The sequence below is a fragment of the Furipterus horrens genome, unplaced genomic scaffold (assembly GCF_987537825.1).
Source record: "Furipterus horrens unplaced genomic scaffold, mFurHor1.1.pri manual_scaffold_7, whole genome shotgun sequence".
NCBI classification, from domain to species: Eukaryota; Metazoa; Chordata; class Mammalia; order Chiroptera; family Furipteridae; genus Furipterus; species Furipterus horrens.
Genome location: NW_028327177.1, coordinates 89368970 through 89391954, shown reverse-complemented (window position 1 = coordinate 89391954; position 22985 = coordinate 89368970). Strand labels below are relative to the sequence as shown.

The 22985-nt window shown below is 42.2% G+C and overlaps 1 protein-coding gene and 1 long non-coding RNA gene across 3 annotated transcripts in view; both read left to right on the top strand.

Annotated features, from left to right (window-relative positions):
* Positions 1 to 22751, top strand: part of LOC150004766 (uncharacterized) — a 66661-nt gene extending 43910 nt beyond the window's left edge. The window contains exon 6 of the long non-coding RNA XR_016512402.1: positions 22075 to 22751. This is a non-coding gene — a long non-coding RNA (uncharacterized LOC150004766). The remainder of the gene's footprint in view (positions 1 to 22074) is intronic.
* Positions 1 to 22985, top strand: part of PTPRG (protein tyrosine phosphatase receptor type G) — a 721348-nt gene that overhangs the window by 82301 nt on the left and 616062 nt on the right. The gene's annotated exons all lie outside the window — the stretch shown is intronic.

Here is a 22985-nt window from a genome sequence, read left to right as displayed (position 1 = left end):
AATTTATCAGTTTTTGAAGGAAATGAATCTGTGATTAGAGCACACACCTGTGGAATTTTAGGTTTATTAGGAATTGACCAGGTTCCACACTGCCCTTTTTCAGCAGTGTTGCCTGGCATTTTTGTGTGCGTGCTTACCATTGTTGGCCATGCACCACAGGCAGAGATGTCAGTCATGACTGAAACTTGGCTGGTCCCATATAGAGAAGACTGCAGTACATGAACACAGCCCAGGCCTTTGAGGGTCTGCCTACCTAGTGATGGCAATCAGGATGGCGATCTCAGCATTCAGGTCTGAATGATTACACAGGAGAACAATTTTTGATATAATTCCTTGAGTTTGATTTTTCAGCTGTTTTAGACTTAAATAGGCATGCTGACTTCCAAACTGCAGTTAGTTTTCTTCTATCACATCAAGTTTTTTTCTGTACAGCTTATCTTAATGTGACCACTCTAGGCTTAATCGAGCCTGCATTGAGAGAAGCACCAGTGCTCTCCTGTTGGCTGAGAGCAAACCTCCCTCGAGTGGGGCGGGTGGGGGACGACCTTGGAGACCAGCGACAGGTTTATACTTGTCTAGGCTATTCAGTTACAGATGGGACAGTGTGATGAGAGGTTGTGTGCCGCTCTATATAGTGAATCGTATTCCGAAGTGTAGTCCGAGTTCTTGTCTATATACAAGGAGTTAGCAGAATTTATTTTTTTATTTACATAGTACTTATTTCCTTTCCTTCAGATCATGTCTGCCTCTGCTATTTCTTGTCATAAGTGCCTAAACAACCTTGATTCGTTTTGTTATATCTGTGGCAGTTTCACCATTCCCAGTCAAAGGACAAACATCAGCGCATTTGTCAGGCAAGCCTATTTTGCATATTTTAAAGTAAAACTTGGTGAACAAGATAAGTCTTGGGCCCCTCACAAGGTGTGCAAGCAGTGTGTTGAGAGTTTACAGACGTGGATGAAGGGCACATGTGATAAATTGCTGTTTGGTATACCTATCGTTTGGCGAGAGCCCAGAGATCATTCAAGTGACTGTTAACTTTTGTCTAGTGAAAACGTCATCATATAACAAGAAAAATAAATGTAGAGTATCCTAGTCTACCATCAGCTATACGCCCAGTGCCTTATTCAGCTGAAATCCCAGTGCGAATTTTTATTGAACTACCCTCTTTAGAAAACTAAGAGTATGTTGAAGAACTTAAGTGACAGCAACGATGAAGATTTTGAAATTGAAGATGAGTCAGTTCATAAGGGATTTGATCAGCATGAGTTGAATGATTTGGCATGAGATTTGGGACTATCCAAAAAGGCTTCAGAACTCCTAGCATCAAGACTGCACAAGAAAAACTTGCTTGAAAAAGGAACGAAGGTATCCTACTTTTGATCAAGAGAGAGTGCATTTCTGCAGTGCTTTCGAAGTGACGGTGACTTTGTGTATTGCCATGACATACATGGTTTAATGGAGGAATTGGGAATTCCAATCTACAACACAACTGAATGGTGACTGTTCATCGATAGCTCAAACCGGAGCTTGAAGTGTGTCCTCCTCCATTATGGCAATTTATTTGGTGCAGTCCCAATTGGCCATTCAGTTTGTTTTTGTGAAGAATATGAAGACATAAAGAGAGAGTCATTGATCTGTTGCAATATCACAAGCACAGTTAGATCATCTGTGTTGACCTTAAAATGGTCTGCTTCCTTCTTGGTCAGCAATGCGGATACACCAAGTATCCCTGTTTTCTGTGTATGTGGGACAGCAGAGCTTGTGAGAAGCATTGGGTGGAGTCAAATTGGCCTCCAAGCTCTGACCTCAAACCTGGAGATCCAAACATTCTACGTGAGCCACTTGTTGACAGAAAGAACATTATATTCCCACCTCTGCACGTAAAACTGGGTCTCGTGAAGCAATTTGTTAAAGCTTTGCCAACTGAAGGAGACTGTTTCAAGTATCTCATTTTGGCATTTCCTAGCCTGTCATTTGAAAAGATAAAATCCCTTAATAGGTGTGTTTGGTAGCAGAACTTTACTATTTGTACACAGTTTGACTTACAGTAACAATATATAGCCTTTATATGAATAAAATAACTCTAAATAAGTAGTATATTCAAGTAATTTTTTATTTTCCTTTGTATGATTTCATTTTGTATGATTTTTGGGACAAAGGGAGGGTATCCTGTACCTTAAAGAGTTGATGTGATAGAGAAAAACTGGGGTCATTTTTGGATCAGATGCCAAAACTTAGTAAAAGACAAGTGTCAGATCTAACTCAACGAAAATTGTGTTTCCCAGTGTTATTTATTCCGACTGGAATCATCTTGTTAAGGGAACTGTGTGTAATCTTTACATCATGATCAGATTTCAGTTATCACGGTGGAATTTATGACTCAGCCTTGTGGAATGTTAAGGACACAAACTCAAGTAAACATTCCTGGTTGCCTTTTAAAAGAGATATTTTTCCTTCAATTTGTCAAATATTTCAGCACTTTTTAAAAGCCATGGTACCAAGTTATTATTTGAAGGTCTTCAGACAGCCTTAGAAGAACTGAAAAGTCTGAGGGAAGCCAGGCATCTTATTCCTAATTCTCTTCATATGCTGTTATGGAAATGATACTGATGTTTTCTGTATTCAGGTATAAGTTATATTTCAGTTAATATTTGTATGTGTTACAGAAATAGGGGTGTCCAAAAACAAACCCCAGAGTTTGCAGCTGGGGGATGGGGAAAAGGAAGCAGCTTTTAAGACGCCTTTGCATGCCTGGGGCTAGTTGCTAGTGTCTTTGTTATGCAAAATGGCTTTGATACTTCCAAGGCCCAAGAAGATAGGAGGAGTCTTGGACTGTGGGATGGTGCAGAAGGAGCCTACAGAGGCTGCGTTGGGTTCTGTGAATGGTCAGAACTGGTTGCAACACCCACTGTGTCAGAGGACGCAGTCAGGGATATATAAGCAGCTGTGGACATTTTAGCTGTGACTCGCTTACTCCGACTCTCTCACTTGGTCTCGTGCTCTCCCACAAGTGCGCGTGCTTCCTCTCTCTCTCGCTCGCTCTCACTCGCTCTCTCTTGCTTTCTCTCTCTCGCACCCCCTCCATGCGGCTTGGTGAAGGGGCCTTCTCCATGCGGATTAAAGAAGCTGAGTTCTCCATGCGGTTTTGAGAGGGCTCTCCAGGCCACTTTAAGAGGCTCTTGCCATGCGGTTTTGAGGAGGAATCCATGCGGTTTGCAGGAAGAAGGCAATTTACAAAGAGGCTGAGAATCCAGGTGGTTCTGCATTGAGAGCTGGAGGGCAGCACAGCACAGAAAGGACCTCCCCAATCAGATTGAATGATTGGCAGCTGCTGGTAAAGCTGAACTGTGCCTAGGAAGTAGGGAAACGGTGTTTCCGACTTTTCTAAGGCTGGCCTGGTTTGGTAGGGGGAGGCAGAACTGTGTATTTGTGGGTATTTTAAAGAACATAAGACTCAACAGCAGAAATCCGCAAAGAATCTAAATCTATTTAACCGTTAAATAAAGAGTTCTTTTTCTTTTCACTAAACTCTAGTACTGAGAGTTGTAATTCTGGCGGCGGGCAGTTGGGCCCCTAGCAGCCTGTGGGTTCTGTTTCAATCGGAGCAGCCCAGAGGTTCTGTTACATATGTAGTTATGTTTAACCACACTGTCAGGACCATAGCATAGAGTGTATTTCTTATTTATGTACAAAGTCCTTAAATAAAGGAGGAAGCATTTTGTAAAAACCCTTTGAATTTATCCAAGCCCCACAAACAAAAGATACTGAAGTTTTATTGCATGAAAGAGTTTGACTACCAGTTACCAGGGTTCTCGCTTGGTTTGGTGCTCTTTAATGAGAATATTTTATTTTTGGTTTATCACAGATATAAAAAACCCTTGAACTTGTTGATTTTGGAGAATACCCTAGTGATTTTCTAATCTCACTTGAGAAACCTTGCTACAGAGCTGAGCCAATTGGTATGAAGGAGGGCTTTGATTCTTTCCAGGAGGTTGCAGGTTGTGCATCCATAAAGTTCTGGGTTCGGCTATAATATGCAGTCTTTTCTTCCAAGATTTTGTTTGGTTGCAAGTTTGCAAGTAATTAAAAATATTTTTTGTGCGTATGTGTATCTATGTATAACATTTGATTTATCAACTTCAAATATCAGGCGATCTTATTTATAGCTGATGTTTTCCTTAAATACTTGATAATTGTGCAATACTGTCTCTGCATTCTTGCCTTTCTCCAGTTGCCTTGAGCTGTATTGTTGCATAGTCAGTTTCTGATACAGCTTCTTACTTGGTACCTGCCTGATTCCAGGTGTGGCTCCTGAACCACTTAAGCAGGAGAAGATGATGACTTAGTTCTGTTACCTGGGCTTGTACTTGCCTGTGAATGAGGAAACTGTATTAGTTTTTTAGGGCTCCCACATCAAAACTTAAAAACTAGAGAAATTTATTTTTCACAGCCCTGGAATCCAGGCAAGGCATGATCTCTCTCTCTGAAGGCTTTAAAGGAAAGTCTGTTATCTGTCTCTTCTTTCTTCTGGTGGCTGGTAGCCTCATCTTCGTCTCTGTGGTCCCACTGCGTCCTCTGCTTCTGTATGTCACATCTCACTGGGCCTCGCTCCTGAAAGGATGCTTGTTAATGGATTTAGGACCCACCTGGATAATCTAGGGTAAACTCCTTCGCTCAAAATTCTTAAATTAATCACATCTTCTGCTATGTAAAGTAATATTTACTTTTTGACCATATAAGGTGATATTCACCTGTTCTGTGCATTAAAATAATAGACTTATCTTTTTCGGGGGTTGTGGGCACTGCAAAATTCTGGATGCTCAGCAGAAGAATATTGCTCACTCTCGAGAGTTGGCACTTTTCCTTCCAGAGATGTGTTGCATTATTCTTTGTTTTTCATTCAATGAAAACTTAACACTAACTAGGCACAGGGCAGGTATCATGGGGGATACCCTTCAAAGCATTGCAGATGCTAGGTCTGTCTTTAATTGGGTTTGTGTTCCACTGGAGACTCAATGTGTGGCTTTCTTCTTTGAACCCTTACCATCCAGACATTTCTCTCATGTGTCTGCCCTCTGAGAGATTCCTGCCCATGGTTCACATTTGACAGCTTCATTTCCTGGTTGAGCGCTTTATGTGAACATGAAAATTCAGTGGCCTCAAAGGAGGAAATGAAGCTAATGTAGTTGGTAGGTGAGGGACAGCCATCACTGTCTTCTTTCCCCAAAATGAAAGCTGCCCTCTGGCGACATCAGCATAGGACATTGGGTGTGTGACCTGACTTTTCCCAGGGCTTTCACTCCAGTGTGCGATATATGTTAATCATTTTCACCTTCATTATTCTCTCTCTTCATGTACACTTCTTGAGCATATAGAATGGGTCAGACCTTGTGCCAGGTACTTTTTGCACATTACTGTGTTTTGTCCCCGTGCCTCCTCCAAAGGGAGCTATGTACTATTTCTCTCATCCCATTTAATACATGAGGCAAATGAGTCTCAGAGGAAAGAAGTTACCTGTTTAAATGCCTGTGGCTGTCACATGTCTCAGCTGTCTGATCCAGAGTGCGTTTTACTGATAAACCATTCTGTCCCTTAACTCATCCTGCAAAATGGGCTTTCAGGTTTTCAGGAAACTAGTTATTTTAAAGGCAGTGTAGTGATTGAGTCAAGCTCTTCTTGTTTTTGGATATTTTATGGCTCTTCTTCTGGTTTCTTCTTGGTTCATCCTCAGAATATAGTATAATGGATCTGGAATGAATAGGTCCCTAGCCTTTTGAGTTTCTTTTTTCTTCAGTGCTTTAAGCGGGAAGGTATTTACAGATCAGAGGTGAGGTTTGGAAGATTTCCGAAGAACTCATAGTGGAGATGTAGGAGGTTAGGTAAAGCTCTGCTAGGTTTGGCTAGAGGAGATGCAGGCATGTGAGGGATAAAGAAGCAAGCCAGTAACTCTCAAACCAGTAGGACATAATTAACAGATGAATCATGGTAAAGGGGCGAGGAAATGACATTCCACAGCTCCTCACACATATCTCTGGGATCAAAAGGAGGAAGATTGTTGTCACCAAACACAGAGAAATGGGAAGATGTAGCTAGATAACTGCAAATAAGTTGGAGATAGACCTACAATTCGATTACCCTTACTTATTCACACCCTGAATTAAATAGTTAATCCCATTAGATTGTGAACCAGTAATGGAGAAACAGGGGAGAAGAAGAGGGGAAGGGGAGCTAATTGTATTAGGGTGGGGAAGCTAATTGCATTAGTATAAAACCAGTTTTCTTTGTCTACTTCAGGCACACATTCTCCTGGCTGGTGGTGCGACTGACTCTGCAGACTCGTGAATAAACGCCTCGCTTTGTTGCTCAAGTCCTGTGTCCCGGTTTTTATTGTGAGAGTTTCTCACAGGCTGGCTGTTTTCTGCTTATGTGAAATTAGAGGCTCATTTACATAAAAAAGAATCTGAAGCTTTATCCTTCAGTTATTTCTTTGGAGTGTTCTCTTAACTCTTGAGGTACCCCAAGTTCTAGTGAAATCAATAAACCTTTCTCTTTTCTTTTTTCCACCCCCCCCACTTCTCCCTTCCTTAAAAAAAAAAAATGTTTTAAACACTTAACCATAATGTTACAGAACCCCTGGGCTGCTCCAGTTGAAAACAAACCCACGGGCTCTTTGGTTAGGGGCCCGATTGCCCGCCGCCAAAATTATAACTCTCAATACCAGAGTTTGGTGAAAAGAAAAAGAATTGTTTATTTAACAGTTATATAGATTTAGTTATTTGTGGATTTCTGTTATTAAGTCTTATGCTCTTTAAAATACCCACAAACACATATCCTTGCCTCCCTCCCCTTCCAAACCAGGCTAGTTTTAGGGAAGTCAGAGATACCGTTTCCCTACTTTCCCAACACAGTTCAGCTTTACCAGCAGCTGCCAATCATTCAATCCTGATTGGGGAGGTCCTTTCTGTGCTGTGGTGCCCTCCAGCTCTCAATGCAGGACCGCCTGGATTCTCAGCCTCCTTGCAAACTGCCTTCTTCCTGCAAACCGCGCAGATCTCCTCTCCTCCTCAAAACCGCATGGCGAGAGCCTCTTAAAGCAGCCCGGAGACCCCTTCTCCAAGCCACATGGAGAAGGCCCCTTCACCAAGCCACGTGGAGGGAGCACACGGGAGAGCGAGAGAGCGAGAGCCCGAGAGCGCGAGCGCGAGAGCCCGAGTCAGAGCGCCAGAGTGAGAGCCAGAGTGCCAGTGAGAGCCAGAGCCCGAACGAGAGCTTGAGAGACTCCGCTAAAATGTCTGCAGCTGCTTATATATCCCTGACTGCGTCATCTGACGCAGTGGGCGTTGCAAACAGTTCTGACCATTCACAGAACCTTACGTAGGCTCTGTGTGCTTTCCATACCGTCCTCTGGTTCAAGACTCCTCCCATCTGCCTGAGGCTTTGGATGCATTAAAGCCATTTGCATAAGAAAGACAGTAGCCACCAGCCTCAGGCATGTGGAAGCATTTGAAAAGCTGCTTACTTCTCCCCATCCCCCAGCAGCAAACTCTGGGGATTTTTGGACTCCCCTGTTTCTGTAACAGTTTCCCCCCTTTCAGACTAAGACCCTTTATAATCTTATAAAGGACAATGGGCGAAGGTCTCATGCTCCTCTAACTGCTTCCTGCTGAACGTGGTCGTCGTCCTACCTACCCTTGGGTCTAGAAATCCCTAATAAGAGTGGGGATGTAGGGGAGGGTGGCCTTCCCACATGGGGAAGGATCTTGCAGAGTCCAGGTCAGTTGGCTGTTCCTGGGTAGTAGCATGCTCAGTTTCCAAGGGCTGGCACTGTTGGACAAGCTGACATTCTTGTCGTATTCTGAGGGCAACAGATTTGGCAACAGGGTTAAAAAAAACACAATTCAACCTACAACCACTATATACAAAAGGCAGGAGTTAATTTTTCAATGTCCCACATTAGGAAAAAGAAAAGGCTTCTTTGGAGGAAGGTGTGCAGGGCATGTCACACCTGTCCAAAGCCCTTTTGCCCACCATACTTAGTTTGGGCTGAGGGGTATAAATTTTGGATTTCCCCCCTCTCAGACCTCTGGGCCCTTTCTGTCCAAGCCATTAGGACAGAAAAGAAACCAGTTTTAAAGTGAAGCCCGCAGACCACCCCATACTTCACCAACTCAACCACTTAGTTCAGCCAAACCGTTGAGTCTCAGGAGGTGGCGATGCAGATGGGCTTCTTAGGTGAGGCCTATATGTACAGATAATTACTCAGGTAGAGATCATAGGCTTACGCCCTATGAAAACAGAAAGAACATGCATGTTAAATCACACAACACAATTGACAAACCAGTCTTCAAACCTGAGAGACCATCTTATTGTTAAGACATCCACTTGCAAGGCGCCTGACATTCTTCTTGCCTGTAAATTAAGCATCCTTGATAATGTCACAGACTTGGTTTAACTTTCAAATGAAAAACAAACTTTATAGACAGTTAGCTGCACTGAGCATTGCAATTTTCCTTAAGTCATGATTTTTCTCCTTAAGATCACCCTCCTTGCCAGTAAAGGGACTGCATTAAGTCCAGTTTTAATTTAGCCTGTTCATTTGCATAAACACAACAAGAGCAGTGATTGATCACATATGATCTTTAAGTCTACTATGCTGGAACTTACACAAGGAACCTTCATGTTGACTTTAGTCTGCCCATCAGGGCACAGAAGCTGAGCCACACACCTGCCATTCAGCCTTGCCTGCAAACACCTGCTTTCCCAAGTCCTTTGGGTTTTCCATTGTGCCTTAAGGTTCTTTCTAGCCATCTTTCAGGAAAGCAACCTTCATTCCTTCCCTGGAAAGACTGCCATGAACCGCACAACCAACCAAGGTGTCAGGCCTTTTTCCTTCTGGGCTTTCCTTAGCTTCAAAAGTCAAGTCCAGTTCCTCAGGGCTTTCTGGTAACAACCAGAGCCTAAGCATGCCTCCTTCAGGCATGTCACTCCAGTCAAAAGTCTTGGTTAACAATACCTTTATTAACAACTGGTCTTTTTAGTTTTATGCAAAGAAACCTAACGGTAATTACTTACTCCTTTAAATTGCCAAATTCTGGAGGGATCAGGTAGGAGAAAAATACACAGTGTGAAGGAAAATCCTTGTCCTTCTAATATTCCCAAAATTGCATTTCCATGCCTTATACTTTCTTTTGTTCACTTTCCTACATGTGAAGTTTTTTAACTTTCTCTGGGAAACCTCAATTTTCCTTTCAGATTATATGGCCAGTACCAATACAGAGAATTCCAGACCTTCCATAGGTCCCCAAGAATTCTAGACCTTACATAGGTCTCCAGTGGCTAATGCCAAACCAATACAGGGAATTCCAAATGACCTTTCATAGGTCCCCAAAGGCTAAATGCCAACACAGGGAATTCCAAACGACCTTTCATAGGTCCCAAGGCTAAATGCCAACACAGGGAATTCCAAATGACCTTTCATAGGTCCCAAGGCTGAATGCCAACACAGGGAATTCCAAATGACCTTTCATAGTTCCCCAATGGCTACATGCCAATACAGAGGTACAGTAACCATACAATTAGACCACAAGTAGTTGAGGTTTCCCTTTTCCCAGGTTTAAAACTTTCACAACCTTTCTATATGTTTACCCATTCAGATTTAACCATAACCCATTTCCAATTCTTTTCCACACTGTAAAGGACTCTACCCAAACTCAATATTTGGCAGCTAAAATTCCCTAGATTTGTAGATATTTTGCAGTTTTCTGAAGCTTAGACCTTGCAAATACCTCTCATGCAACAATGACTTGAATGTTTAGACATATACCATTTTGCAAACAAAGCACATCACCTTAAGAGCATATCTAACCCACCATTTTGCCCACTTCAAAGATGGCGGCAGCATTACATGCAGCATCTTTGAAGACAGTGGCACCCATAAGTACCACCCACAAGATGGTGGCAAACCCACGTGACTCATCCACCATGGTGGAGCACTCACGTGGCGTACCCAAAATGGCAGTATACCTATGAGGTTCAGTGTCCAAATCACAACCTTCATGCGGGCTCTGGAGGGAGAGACCCATTTCTCCTCCTGAAGAGGTGGAGTCATTGGCTTTGTAGTCACTTCAGAGGCCATAACCAAAAAGGGTGGTGCGAGAGAAGTCCCTTGAGTTTGCAAAAGGGCGGGCACCACGGAAGCCACTTCCATCTCTGGAGGTGGTATGGTGGAAGCAGCCTCCACCTGCAGAGGGCGCTGTGATGTTGCCACTGCCGCTGCGGGAGCTGCGGCCGCCTGCAGAGGGCGCTGCGCCACAGGAACCGCCGCCCCGGAAGCCTGGGCCTCCTGCAGAGGAGGTGGAGCCACTGCTGCGGAAGCTATGGCCTCCTGAACCGCCCCCACCTGTGCCTGGCTTGGTACCAAATTAGGGCCTTTGTCTCCCGGATTTAGAGAATTAAAGAGGGCTACTTCCTCATTCTCCCTTTCTTCCGGCATTTGACTCTCAGAAAAAGGATTTGAGACCTCTTTTTTCCTCTGCACCATTATTCGGGCCTCCATTTCTGCTAAGGTCTTATTATGCAACTCTACAAATGCATTTAGATAATAAACATCTTCCCAATTTCCCGATTGCAGACAGTACCCCTTTAATTGATTAATCACATGGTAATTCAGAGAACCATTCACAGGCCACCTTTTCTTACCACCCAGAACATACTCAGGCCAAACAGTGTTACAGTAATAAATTAATATTTTCTTAGTCATAGGATAACGACAGTACATATCCCAATTTTCCAAAATTCTCTCCAGTGGGCTGCCATCAGGGACTTGCCGAGAACTGCTTCCATTAACCCAGACATATATGCTAATGGCTATAACCAAAACAATCCCAAGGACTAGAAAACATATATACCACTCCGGCATCCATAATTCTATTACTTCCAGGAATTCTCCTAACCGGACAAACAAATCTAGTATCCACGATGCCATTATTTCAGAAATGCTCAGAAATAAGTTTTAGCAAACAATCTTACTTCTCTAATCCCTTCTCAATTCTATTTTCTTTTCACCACACTGGCGTGCTTAGGCGGTCGGCGCCCTCAGAAGGTGTCTCCCAAGGGGGTCGACCTGCCACGGGCAATTATTAACGTCCCGTCTGGGTCGCCAAATTGTTACAGAACCCCTGGGCTGCTCCAGTTGAAAACAAACCCACGGGCTCTTTGGTTAGGGGCCCGATTGCCCGCCGCCAAAATTATAACTCTCAATACCAGAGTTTGGTGAAAAGAAAAAGAATTGTTTATTTAACAGTTATATAGATTTAGTTATTTGTGGATTTCTGTTATTAAGTCTTATGCTCTTTAAAATACCCACAAACACATATCCTTGCCTCCCTCCCCTTCCAAACCAGGCTAGTTTTAGGGAAGTCAGAGAAACCGTTTCCCTACTTTCCCAACACAGTTCAGCTTTACCAGCAGCTGCCAATCATTCAATCCTGATTGGGGAGGTCCTTTCTGTGCTGTGGTGCCCTCCAGCTCTCAATGCAGGACCGCCTGGATTCTCAGCCTCCTTGCAAACTGCCTTCTTCCTGCAAACCGCGCAGATCTCCTCTCCTCCTCAAAACCGCATGGCGAGAGCCTCTTAAAGCAGCCCGGAGACCCCTTCTCCAAGCCACATGGAGAAGGCCCCTTCACCAAGCCACGTGGAGGGAGCACACGGGAGAGCGAGAGAGCGAGAGCCCGAGAGCGCGAGCGCGAGAGCCCGAGTCAGAGCGCCAGAGTGAGAGCCAGAGTGCCAGTGAGAGCCAGAGCCCGAACGAGAGCTTGAGAGACTCCGCTAAAATGTCTGCAGCTGCTTATATATCCCTGACTGCGTCATCTGACGCAGTGGGCGTTGCAAACAGTTCTGACCATTCACAGAACCTTACGTAGGCTCTGTGTGCTTTCCATACCGTCCTCTGGTTCAAGACTCCTCCCATCTGCCTGAGGCTTTGGATGCATTAAAGCCATTTGCATAAGAAAGACAGTAGCCACCAGCCTCAGGCATGTGGAAGCATTTGAAAAGCTGCTTACTTCTCCCCATCCCCCAGCAGCAAACTCTGGGGATTTTTGGACTCCCCTGTTTCTGTAACAATAAGACATTATTCTTGTTGTTGGAGATACATCAGTGAACAGAAACAGGTGAAAACCCTTGCCACTGTGGGTGTTCATATGAGTGGGACACAGTGGAAACCTCAGGAGAGCAAGAATCCAAAACACATCGTTATCACTTGTGGACTGCAGTGGCGTGGTGGGTAGGTTGTTAGACAATAATTGCTTTATTCTCAGTGAGAAATTTTGCAAATGCTTATTTCTCCTTGCTTTCTTCTGAGCCACCCTTTTTATTAATGTACAGGGTGGGGCAAAATTGTACGTTTATAATTGTGAGTTACTGGAACATAGTTTCTTCTTATTTATTAGTTATTGCATTATTTTCCATGTGTATAACTGTAAATCTACTCTCGCCGCACTCTGTATTTTTAAAGGAAAATCACTCAGTCAGTTGTGGCTTTCATTTAGGTAATGTTTCTAATCCTTTTAAGGCTTATCAGCTTTTTCGTTTTGTCCCACTACAGATGGGCTGTGCTTCTGTTTAAAAGATGGGCCATTAGTACCTACAAAGAAACTTAATCTAGGTTTAAGAGTGTCAACAGATGCCTTCTGAAAATCTGACAGCTATTAAGAACAAAACCAATTCCTTTGTTTGGTTTGGGAGTGGTGGGGACCAAATGTAGACGCATAGTCATAGGCTGTAATTTGAGTGCTTATGCCTCTTAGAAAAATTAAAAGCAGGAAGTATACCTTGCCTGCTGCAAAGATCACAGATTTAGGATGGATGGGTCTAATTTGGATTTGCATTTGTATTTAATGTCTCAAGGCCCTTTACTGTGGGCTAGTGCACATTTAGCTAATGGCCATAGGAAGTCATACCCAGGCTCCTGGTCTGCTAGGCCCAGAGGGAAATCTGGCTCACTTGTCACCTGGCCATGGCAGGGATCACCTGTGGAGCTCTTTTCATGCTGCCCACTTTACTGGATTGTTAGTTTATAAAAATCGAAGGGTCAAGGCAGGAGTCCAGGTGTTGACCCTGAGTTATTAAATTGCCTCTTCCGGTCATTTTCGCAGCCTCCAGTCACCCACGAGCCAGACCCTGATTCCTGCTGTGGTGGACGCCTTTTCCTGCCTTGGCCGTCAGCTTTCCAATTTTTAAAGCCATCGTTAAATTGAGTTCAGACTGTTGATTCTATTTTTCACTTGTACAACTTGTCAGTTCTCTCTGCCTTGCTGCCCTGCTGAGAACCTTTTTTGCCTGCCCTCTGGGGATGTGGTTGGGTTCACAGATGCTCCTTCGGTTTGGGAGGCAGCCCAGAGGCCTCAGACCATTCTGGGAAAGCAGCTAAGGAGTGGTCTGGATCTGAGAGCCATGCTGGTTCCAAACAGACTGGTGGTCTGCGACTCCCAGGACAGGTCTGCTTTGTGCGCGGGGAACTGTGAGCCAGAGTGAGACCCAAGTTCTCTGCATGGACCCCTTGTGTCTGCTCTTTGCTGCCCTTTGTACTGAGTGGATATAGACGCAAGTGTGCCTGTTATGACCTTTTAGAGAATTCCTTGAATTCCAGATTTGACTTCACAGTAAGGAATATTTTGATTGTGACTTCTGGTGCTTCTGTGTGTGGTGGAAGCCTAGATGTTGAAATGTGTATATTTTTAAAATTAAGAATAGCCTTCAATACTGGGTAACCAAGTAGAAAATGAAGGGAGGTTTTTCTTTCCCCTTCCATGAAATTATAGCTAAAAAATGAAGACTGAGTGATGAAAATAAAAGATGGCTCTTCTGTAGTCCACTAATGAATCGAGGGATGTAGGCATAGGACATCAACACTTATACTTAGTGACAATCAGATATTATGAGCCCCTGATACTACAGCACGGACCTCCTAGGGAGTAGTCTTGCAACAGCTCCGCACCCCTAAACAAAAACAAAAAGATCTGAGTCTGTTCAAACCAATTTTCAGGAGTTACAAAGGAGAGAAAACCATAATAAACAGCACCATAGAAATACAATAAGCAAATTTCAGACTGGCCAAAGATCTGGTGTTTTTAATGAACAAAATTGCAAATGGGAAATAAAGAGAAACGGGGAGGAAAAACTATAGATTAAAGGTTTTAAAAGACCTGCCAACCAATTCCTGTATGGACCTTACTTGGATCCTGATTCAATTTGGAAATTTTAACTCTGATTGGAAATGGAGCAGTATTAGGGATCTATTTAAAATTTTTTAGGAGTGATAATACCTTTATGGGTTTTTAAATACAGCCCTATATTTTTAAGTATTTATGGATGAAATAAAATAATTAAGATTGGTTTTAAATAATGTGCAAAGAGGGAATGTGAGTGGGCACCTTGAAATAAAACTAGCCGTGAGCAGTGAGCAGGTGGGGGTGGGGCTTCTTTTTATTTTAATGTTTATTGAAAATTTTCCATAATTAGAAATAAAAGAGGGAGCTATAGTAAGGTATCTCTGAAAAAGCTTTCCCTAATATAAAAGCTGTGTATGTTCATGGTAATAAATGCAGGTAAAGTAAATCTCTTTGAAGAAAATCTCTTTGAGTTAGTTACCTTGAATACCCATTTATGTGTGTACATAGATAAGTCTCAGATTTTGTTCTGGATGAAAATGAATACTGTTGTACTGTATTGTAATCTGCTCTTTTCATGGAACTATTCATTTTGCGTGTTGTCCTAGGCCATTAAATACTCTTATAAAACCTCTTGAATTGACTGTAGAGGAATCTTTGATTTAATGCCTATACTGTGATTTTATTTAACTATCTCCTATTGTTAAATAAATAGGTGCATACAATTTTGGATATTATGAAAGAAGCGCTATGATAAATCCTTCTAACTAAATTTTAACATATATTCTTCTTTCTTTAAATAAATTCCTTGGAAGTGCTAAGATGTAATGTCTGTTTCCAGTATTTTAGGTGGCTTTTGCTTATAGCTATATTAAACAGTAAGATATAGTAAAGGTGCCATCTTTATAACTCAGGTGTGGCCATGTAGCATCTGTAAAATACAATGATTTGCCAACATTCTCATCAAGCTAAAAACAGTGATTCTCCCCCTATGCTCTGGCATTTATTAGTCTGAAGGTAAAAATTTTCTTGTAAGCAAAGAACACGGAAAATGCCATATAAGGTAACTGAGTGTTCATATTATATGCAAGTTTGGGAAAATAACTTAATACTTTCCTCACCAGTGTTTTAAAATGCTTTGGATTGGAAGGGTTAGGTGTAACCAGCCGCTAGGGTTGTTCAGAGACTGCATAGAAACATGTATTTTGTAATTAGAGAATGGGTTCTCCTTCTCCCGTATCTTCATCCTTTATCTCTTTTTCCTTAACCCTGGCAGTGAGGGATTGGACCATCCGTGAAAGGAGGATGGACATGAAATTGTTTTTCTGTTTCCAAATTCCACACAAGGGCCTTTTTTTGTACACCTCCCATTTCTGGACAAGGGAACTTACAGTAGCTACAGAGTCAGATGTTTGATTCTGGAGGTGGATAGGTAGTGGGTGTTGGAAGAGGTGAGGTTTCTTTGTGCCTACAGATAACACAAATGTGAGTTCCATTCTCAAAATGAGAAACAATGATACAGAGTTGAAGTAGCTCATCTGAAGTCATTGTTAATAATGACTCCCACCCAGGTGCTGTGAAGGTAGTTGAGTGAAAAGAAGTACTCGGGACCCCTGCTTAGCCTTACAAACCCACTTATGCGGAGTTCTGTATAGAGCCTTAGGGGAAAGTGCTTAACCCCAGCATAGTAGTTAAAAGCACAGGCTGTATTGTTGACAGAACTAAGTTTGAAAACTACTGTGCTACATGTAGTTTTGTGATCTTTGGCAAATTGCATGAACTTGTGTCTCAGTTTCCCCATTTGTAAAATGGTGGGTAGTAATTGGACTTCACTCATATGGTGGCTGTGAGGAGTAAAAGATACAATAAATGAAGTAGTACGTGCGTTTAAAGGGATTAGAGTAGTTCCTGGTGTGTAATAATGGCTTTATAAATAATAATTGTTGGTATGCTAGCCTTCATAACAGCATTTTAAGGCACCTGTCTTATCTAGCACAGAAATTGCATTAATAGGCAGTCAGTAGATGCTTATTATGTGGTCAGTTTATGTATTATAATGTGTAAGTTTAATTTAATTCTTTCAGATGAACTAGGATACCTTTTTTTTTCTTCTCATTTTTCTTTTTCTTTTTTTAAGGATACCCCTTTTTCTAAATTGACCATTTGCACTGTGTAGAAAGGAACAGATGAGGCTTCTTTGGGCTCTGCGCAATCAGATCCATTCTTTATGTAGCACCTACTCTAACAGTGATGATCACGACCACATTGAAACCATACTGTGCACTTCTAGAGTTTCAGCAGATGTGTGGATGTTGAGTTATTAATAACTAATTGGGTACTAATTGTGTGCCCTGGAGCCCTTGGAACCGATAAAGAGGTGTTTGTCCCCTGCTGGGCCAGGCCTCTGTCCATCGCTGGGAATTACTTGTGCAGCCGTGCCGAAGTTAACTTTTGATTAAGCGTCAAACATTGTGTCCCACAAGTCTTGGTTTTATTTTCTGTGCATTGTGAAACCTTTCTATGAAACCGAGGTGACTTGCTATAAATAGAAATTCCATGTATAATTTCCAAAGAAGGGGGTGGCCAATGTGTGATGATAGATTTTTATCTCTAAGAGGATAGAACTAAGCCAACTATGTAATCCAGGGAAAAACTAAAAGCTGTTGAAGGGAATTCATTTGTGGTTCTAAAGCTCAGCGGGTTTTGGGGGGATAACTGTTTTTGATGGACCTTGAATTTGGATCTTGCAAGATTTAGTTTCAGCACCAAGACTATGCACCCCCACCTGCAACTATTCAAACTCTATCCCAGTTGCTAATAATTTGCCTTCTTTGACTTTAAGAAATCTATGACTTGGAAATCCTGGGTGCAAGTAGGCGTGCTAGGAGTGATCCATGAGACCCAGGATTTATGGAACTATATAAAATCAAAAGAGATATTTTGAATGAGTTAATGACTGAAAATAACGCCTTCTCCCTCCTTTTTATCTCTCATTACTTGTAAGCTTTAGATTGCTGAAACTTTCTGCCTCCTGCTTTGAATAGACAAGATACTCATTTGTCTTCAAGTCAATCCAATGAAAGAAGGTGGTGTTTGCTTTATGGTTGACAGAATCCATTTGCTGCTAGGAAGTTAAAATATTAGGTCTGCCTGGTTTGCTTTGTCTTTCAAAATTAGCTTCATAAACGCACACAATTGAAGAGGCTCCTGAGCTTGGGCATTGCATTTACTCTGACCAAACTAAATTGAAACATTTTCAGACCAGGGATAAAAATATAGTATCAAGGATATAAGGGAAAACTGAAGATGAAAGTAAACAAATAGCCAAGGTTTAGCAAATATTGACAACGATTAACACCTCTTATTGGTTAAGTTGGCAGAAAACCCAGTGTTTGCGTGGAACCACAGAGAATAAAAACTATCCATTCGGGTTGTGGTTGACGCTTTTGTCCACACTGCACGCCCCTGCTGTGTTTGGCTGCCTGCAGTCTGAAACCCCTTTCTGGGCTGGGCCTTCCTGCTTTTTGGGTTCTGGTGGAGGCCCTATGTTTGATGTTCAGTTTCTAGCCTCTTTTGCAGCTAGTCTGGGGCAGGTGACTTGGACTCTATCAATCACAAACATCTGCTCCAGGCTTTGTGTCTGTTGCTAGTTTTGTAAAGACACAGAGACAGAAAAAAACATTTTGGCGGTAGCTATAACTTCCTGTTCATAAGGCCAGTGGTGGCCGTGGAGGGCCATCAGTGCCTGAACTGGCCTACTTCTTGAACTTGGTTACCTATTATCTAGCCAGGTACTCTCATTTTTTTTTTTCTGTAAAGGTCTGATATTAAATATTACAGGGTCTGTGGGACACATGGTCTTTTTTGGAATTGCTCAGCTTTGCTGTTACAGTGTGAAACTGTTACCGAGCAAAGGGGGCTCGTTCATGTGGCGCCTTGGTGTAAGACCCAACAATTAGTGTTGAAAAGAACAGGCCTTTATTTACAATATTCCAACCTGGGGAGGGCTGGGGGGGGCTGGGAGCACTCCTGCTCAAAGCCCTGTTTTCCCATGAGACCCAGCACTTCCTTTGCTTCCCAAATGGCTATAAAGGCAAAACCATGCCCAGAAATTCCCCGTCCCTTATCTGTCAGCTCTCTTCTTCAGGATCTGGGGTACGTTGTCTTCAGCTTCCATGTAATAGTCTAGAATAAAGAATGTGCCATGTTACACTGGATCATGGTGAAGTCCAGGACAGGTACAGGTCCTAAGAGAGTGTCCTCTCCATATGTCCCAAGTTCCAAGAGTCCAGATAGAGTGTGGGTCTGCAAGGCGGAGTCCTTGGTGGCTTTGGAGTCAGCTGCAGCAGGCATGATCAAAGCAGCAGCAAGCCTGCGACTACAAACTGCATAGCTACTTCTCACATGGCTTCATGGTGGACAGTGCCCTTCTTCATCCTTTTAAATAGCCTGGATTCCCTTCCTTATAGCTCTTTCCTTAGGGCTCTCTCCTTCAGGAAATGCTCTGCTCTGCTATCTCCATGTCATTGATATGCAAAGTATCTTAAACTGTGTCATCTTCCCTTTTACTGACCCTAGCTACTAGCCTTCCATAGATATGCAAAGTACCTTAAAAGCTGTATTATCTTCTTGCCCCATCCCCAAAACCAAGGGCTGTGGGGAATTTGGGGGTCCCTCCCCCATGGTTACAAAAACAGACATAGATAATATGTAGTTCTTGCCAATTTGCTAATCTGATCTATCCTACTTAGTGATCCTGGGAGCTGAGCTACCTAATATTTTTCAGTAAGTTATTTTTCTTAAATCAGGCAGAGTACGTTTATTTTGCTTGCCACTAGGATACTCATTCCTACTTCTAGATTCCTTAGTCCTCAAGTACTGTGTGTATGGACTGTAAAATCCCACCAGCTTTGTACAGACCCAGGTAGGGGTTGCATCTATCACCAAAGAGATGGCAGCTCTTTTGGGGGTAAATATGGCTTACTCCTGATTATCTGCAGTAGGTCATTTAATTCTTAACTGAATTTAGCCTCTTTGTTTAAAACTATTCTTGGAATTACACACCTGGAAACACTTCCACTTGAAACATTTTTTTCTTTATGCAGTGCTGTGTACCTCCTCACCAGTCTCCAATGGTGCATTCTATAGAGCCATATCAAAACCAGGAACTAGTCTTCAAATTCACAAACTTTATTCAGATTTCGCCAGTTTTACATGTACTTAATTATGTATGTGGTATGTATGTGTATGTAGTTCTATGTGTTTTTATCGTGTCGATGCATGTAACCACCACTATAGTCAATTTACAGGACTGGTCCATTACTACAAAGATCCCATGTGCTACCTCTTTACAGCCACAGTGAGCCCTTGCCCTCCGCCCTTAGCCCTGGCTGTCACAAATTCATTGTCATTTCAAGAATGTTATACAATTGCAATCACATGATATATGATTTCTGAGGATTGGCTTTCTTCACTCAGCAAAATTCCCCTGATTTTATCCAAGTCATTGGGCCCTTTTCTTTGCTGAGTAGTTTTCTGTGGCATCGGTGTAGCTGTTTGTCTGACCATTCATCTATTGAAGGCCATCTAGGTTTTTCCACTCTTGGGCTTTTACAATTAAAGCTTCTATGAACATTTCATGTACAGATTTCTGAGTGACCCTGAGTTTTTGTTTTTTTTTTCTGAGACAAATGTCTAAGAGTACAATTGCTGGGTCATGTGGTAAGCGCATATTTTGTTTCATAGGCATCTGCTAAACTCTTTTCCTTAACTAGGCACAGACAGCTTGGAATGGCAGTTTTTGAACAGTTTTCCCAGTCTTACTCTCATTCAAGCCATGATGGGGATTAATTTTCCCAAAACAGTAATTGCAATTCTCCTACATGCTAGATATACCAAACACCATACTATCTAATTCCATCCTCGTAACTCCACAAAGGACAGTCAGTAACATTATTTCTGTAGAGAAGGAAACTAAGTCACAGTGTATATAGTTAACTTGTTTCATCCTAGTTTTCAGAGGCAGATACAGCAATTCAAACTCTGTCTTTGGAGGTAGTGCTGTTAACTGCTCTGCTCTGCTACCTCTAAGGAAAAAAAAATTGATTTTAGATAAAGGAAAGGGGGAAGGGAGAGAGAGAGAGTGAGAGAGGGAGAGATTTGTTTTTCTATCTGTTCATGCATTTATTGGTTGATTCTTGTATTTGCTCTGTTTGGGGATTGAACTGCAACTTTGGCGTATTGGGATGAAGCTTTAACCAAATGAGCCACCTGGCCTTGGCTGAACTGCCTTTTAAATACCTACCACTGATTGTTTGACGCACTCTGTGCCTTGAGATGTTCCCTTATCAAGTGTCCTGATTCTGATCATGCTCCCCAAGCTCTTTTTTTTTTTTTGAGTGGGGAGCTCAATATTGGACTAAACTGATCCTGGTCACCCGAGGCTATTCTCACATTGAAGTAGTAAAGGAAACTGTTATAGAGATAATGAACCACACTGGGGATAAATACTTTCTGATATTAAAATAATCCCAAGAGGCTCATTTAGCCGTAGATTTGTTACCCATGCTGGCCTTGTTCCATCGCCAGACCCTCATGACTCGATTTGAGTTGGACTCAACACCAGCTACCCATTTCGGATTCCCTGGCATCCCCAAGGAATCCATCTTTCCCATCCTTGAATGCCTTGCCTTCATGTGTTCCAGGCACAGTCCTAGGCTCCAAGAACCCAGATATAATAGACACTTAACCTGCCACAAGCAGGGTACTCACGGTCCCCACAAGAAGGGGGGGGCAGTGAAAACTGGGCTGCAAGAGAATATCCAGGGAAAGAATGAAATACTCTCAATTTCCTGCTTGTAGGAGTTTTTTTTTTTTTTTTCCTGTAACACACATCTTGAGACACCTAAATTCTTCTGACACAAAAAGCATTTTATTTTGTGCTAACACCAGGGTATTTGATTGGTTTTGAACCAGGGGAATGCATGCACCTCCTAGGCTTTCTGCTTCAGAACACACCCTCCTGACAGTCTTTTGGCTGCCATCTGGGATGCGCTTCCAAGGAGAGGGGATAGAATATATCCTATTAGGTTCCATTACCCTCTGTTGGAAGAATAATGGCATATTGCTTGAATGTGTCCCAGGAGAATGTTTTCATGTGCTCTTTGTGTATTTCAAACTCCAAATGAGAAGAAGAGTAATGGTTGGCAGTGCTGCTAGGGGCAGGGGTTGGAGGATCTCCACTTTGAACATTCTGATCTTTGCTGAAGTGATTGCTTATATAAATGAGAAAATAAAGGATGTCTTTCTTGAACTGCCTCAGCAAGCCTACAAGCTAAGAAGTGCATACAGGTTTAATATAGTAAAGTGAGTGATGTGATGAGCGAGCACTGGGATATGAGTTTAAAAAAACCTAGTGTCAAGTTTTGGACTCAATCAGAATAACAACAAGGCTTTATTATGTGAAGTGTAGCACAAGGTTTTTTGCTTGCATCCTGACTCCTCATAAGTAGGTTGTCCTATTTTATACATGAGCAAAGTTAAACTTAAGAATGTTTTAATGTTTTTTTCTCAAAATCATATGGTTGGTGACAGTTTAATTGGCAGAGCCTGGGATTTGGATCTGGATCTGGATCCTGCTTTATGTCCATAAGCCGCTATTTCAGGCAGCGTTCTGTGTTCTGCCTTGTCAGACTATGAATAAAGAACACCCTTTACAAATAATAGCCTGAAGGTCCTAAAAAACAGGGCACTGGGTTTTATTACAAGACTTAATAAGGGGTATCCCTGGTTTCTCTCGATTTCTTCTAGTCTGTACTTCTCCTCTTTTCTAACCAAAAGGGAAAATAAAATCTGAAAGCCCCAGGGATTACAGTTCCTGCTAATTTTGTTGTTTTCCTGTAGAAATGCAGTGTTACACAGTGAAGGTATGAAAAACAGAGCTGTGCTCTGCTGTTGAGAAATGGTCTTTTGATTCCTGAAGAGTTACAAAGCTGAATCAAGGAAACTGAAGGATGGAGGCCTCATATCCTGTAATCCGAAATCACTGAATGCCAGCGAACTCTTACAGAAATGGCCATCGCCTCGTACCCGGCAACATTAGCGGGAACATGTAATACAAGATTTTTGTGGAATGAGACTCATGTTTGAAAGGCAGAGTTAAGAGTTCTGCACAAAACTGCTGAGAAGCAGCCAAAAAAGAGTGAGGAATGACTGAGCTCTGGCCAGGAGGAGGGAAATTTGGCACCTTACTTAATAGGATGCAATAGTTATCCAACCGTTGGATACATCTGCAGTTCTCAAGAGGAAGCCCGTGAACCTGGGGGTGATGACTGAGTGAGGAGAAGGATTTGTGTTTGAGCCCGCGTGTTTCTGACCAGCAGTGATCTTTTCTGTGGAATGTTTTTGAGCACTAGTGTGAACATTGATTCAAATTAAAGAAACATTTCGTCACAGTTGAGTTTTATTTTGAGATTTATTAAAACAATCATTTCAACTGCTTTGTGTTGTTTTAACTCTTGATTTGCAAATGAGCAGTCTTTGTCAGAGGTGAGCATTTGGAAGGGGTTTTCACCTCTGGCTTTATGGCCTTTACTTGTTTACTTTATGTTGTAAATAATTTTAACTACCAATAAAAGTTTTAAGAATCCTATTTTCATCTGTACAATGATCCAGCAACCTAAACCTATATTTTTGGCTGTGGAGTTGTCTAGTAAAAAGTTTATATGATTCTGTTGACTTTAATGGCTCAGATAAATTACACATTTATCTGTGTGAATGTTTATATTTCTTTCTGCATTGCCTACACTTTCAGA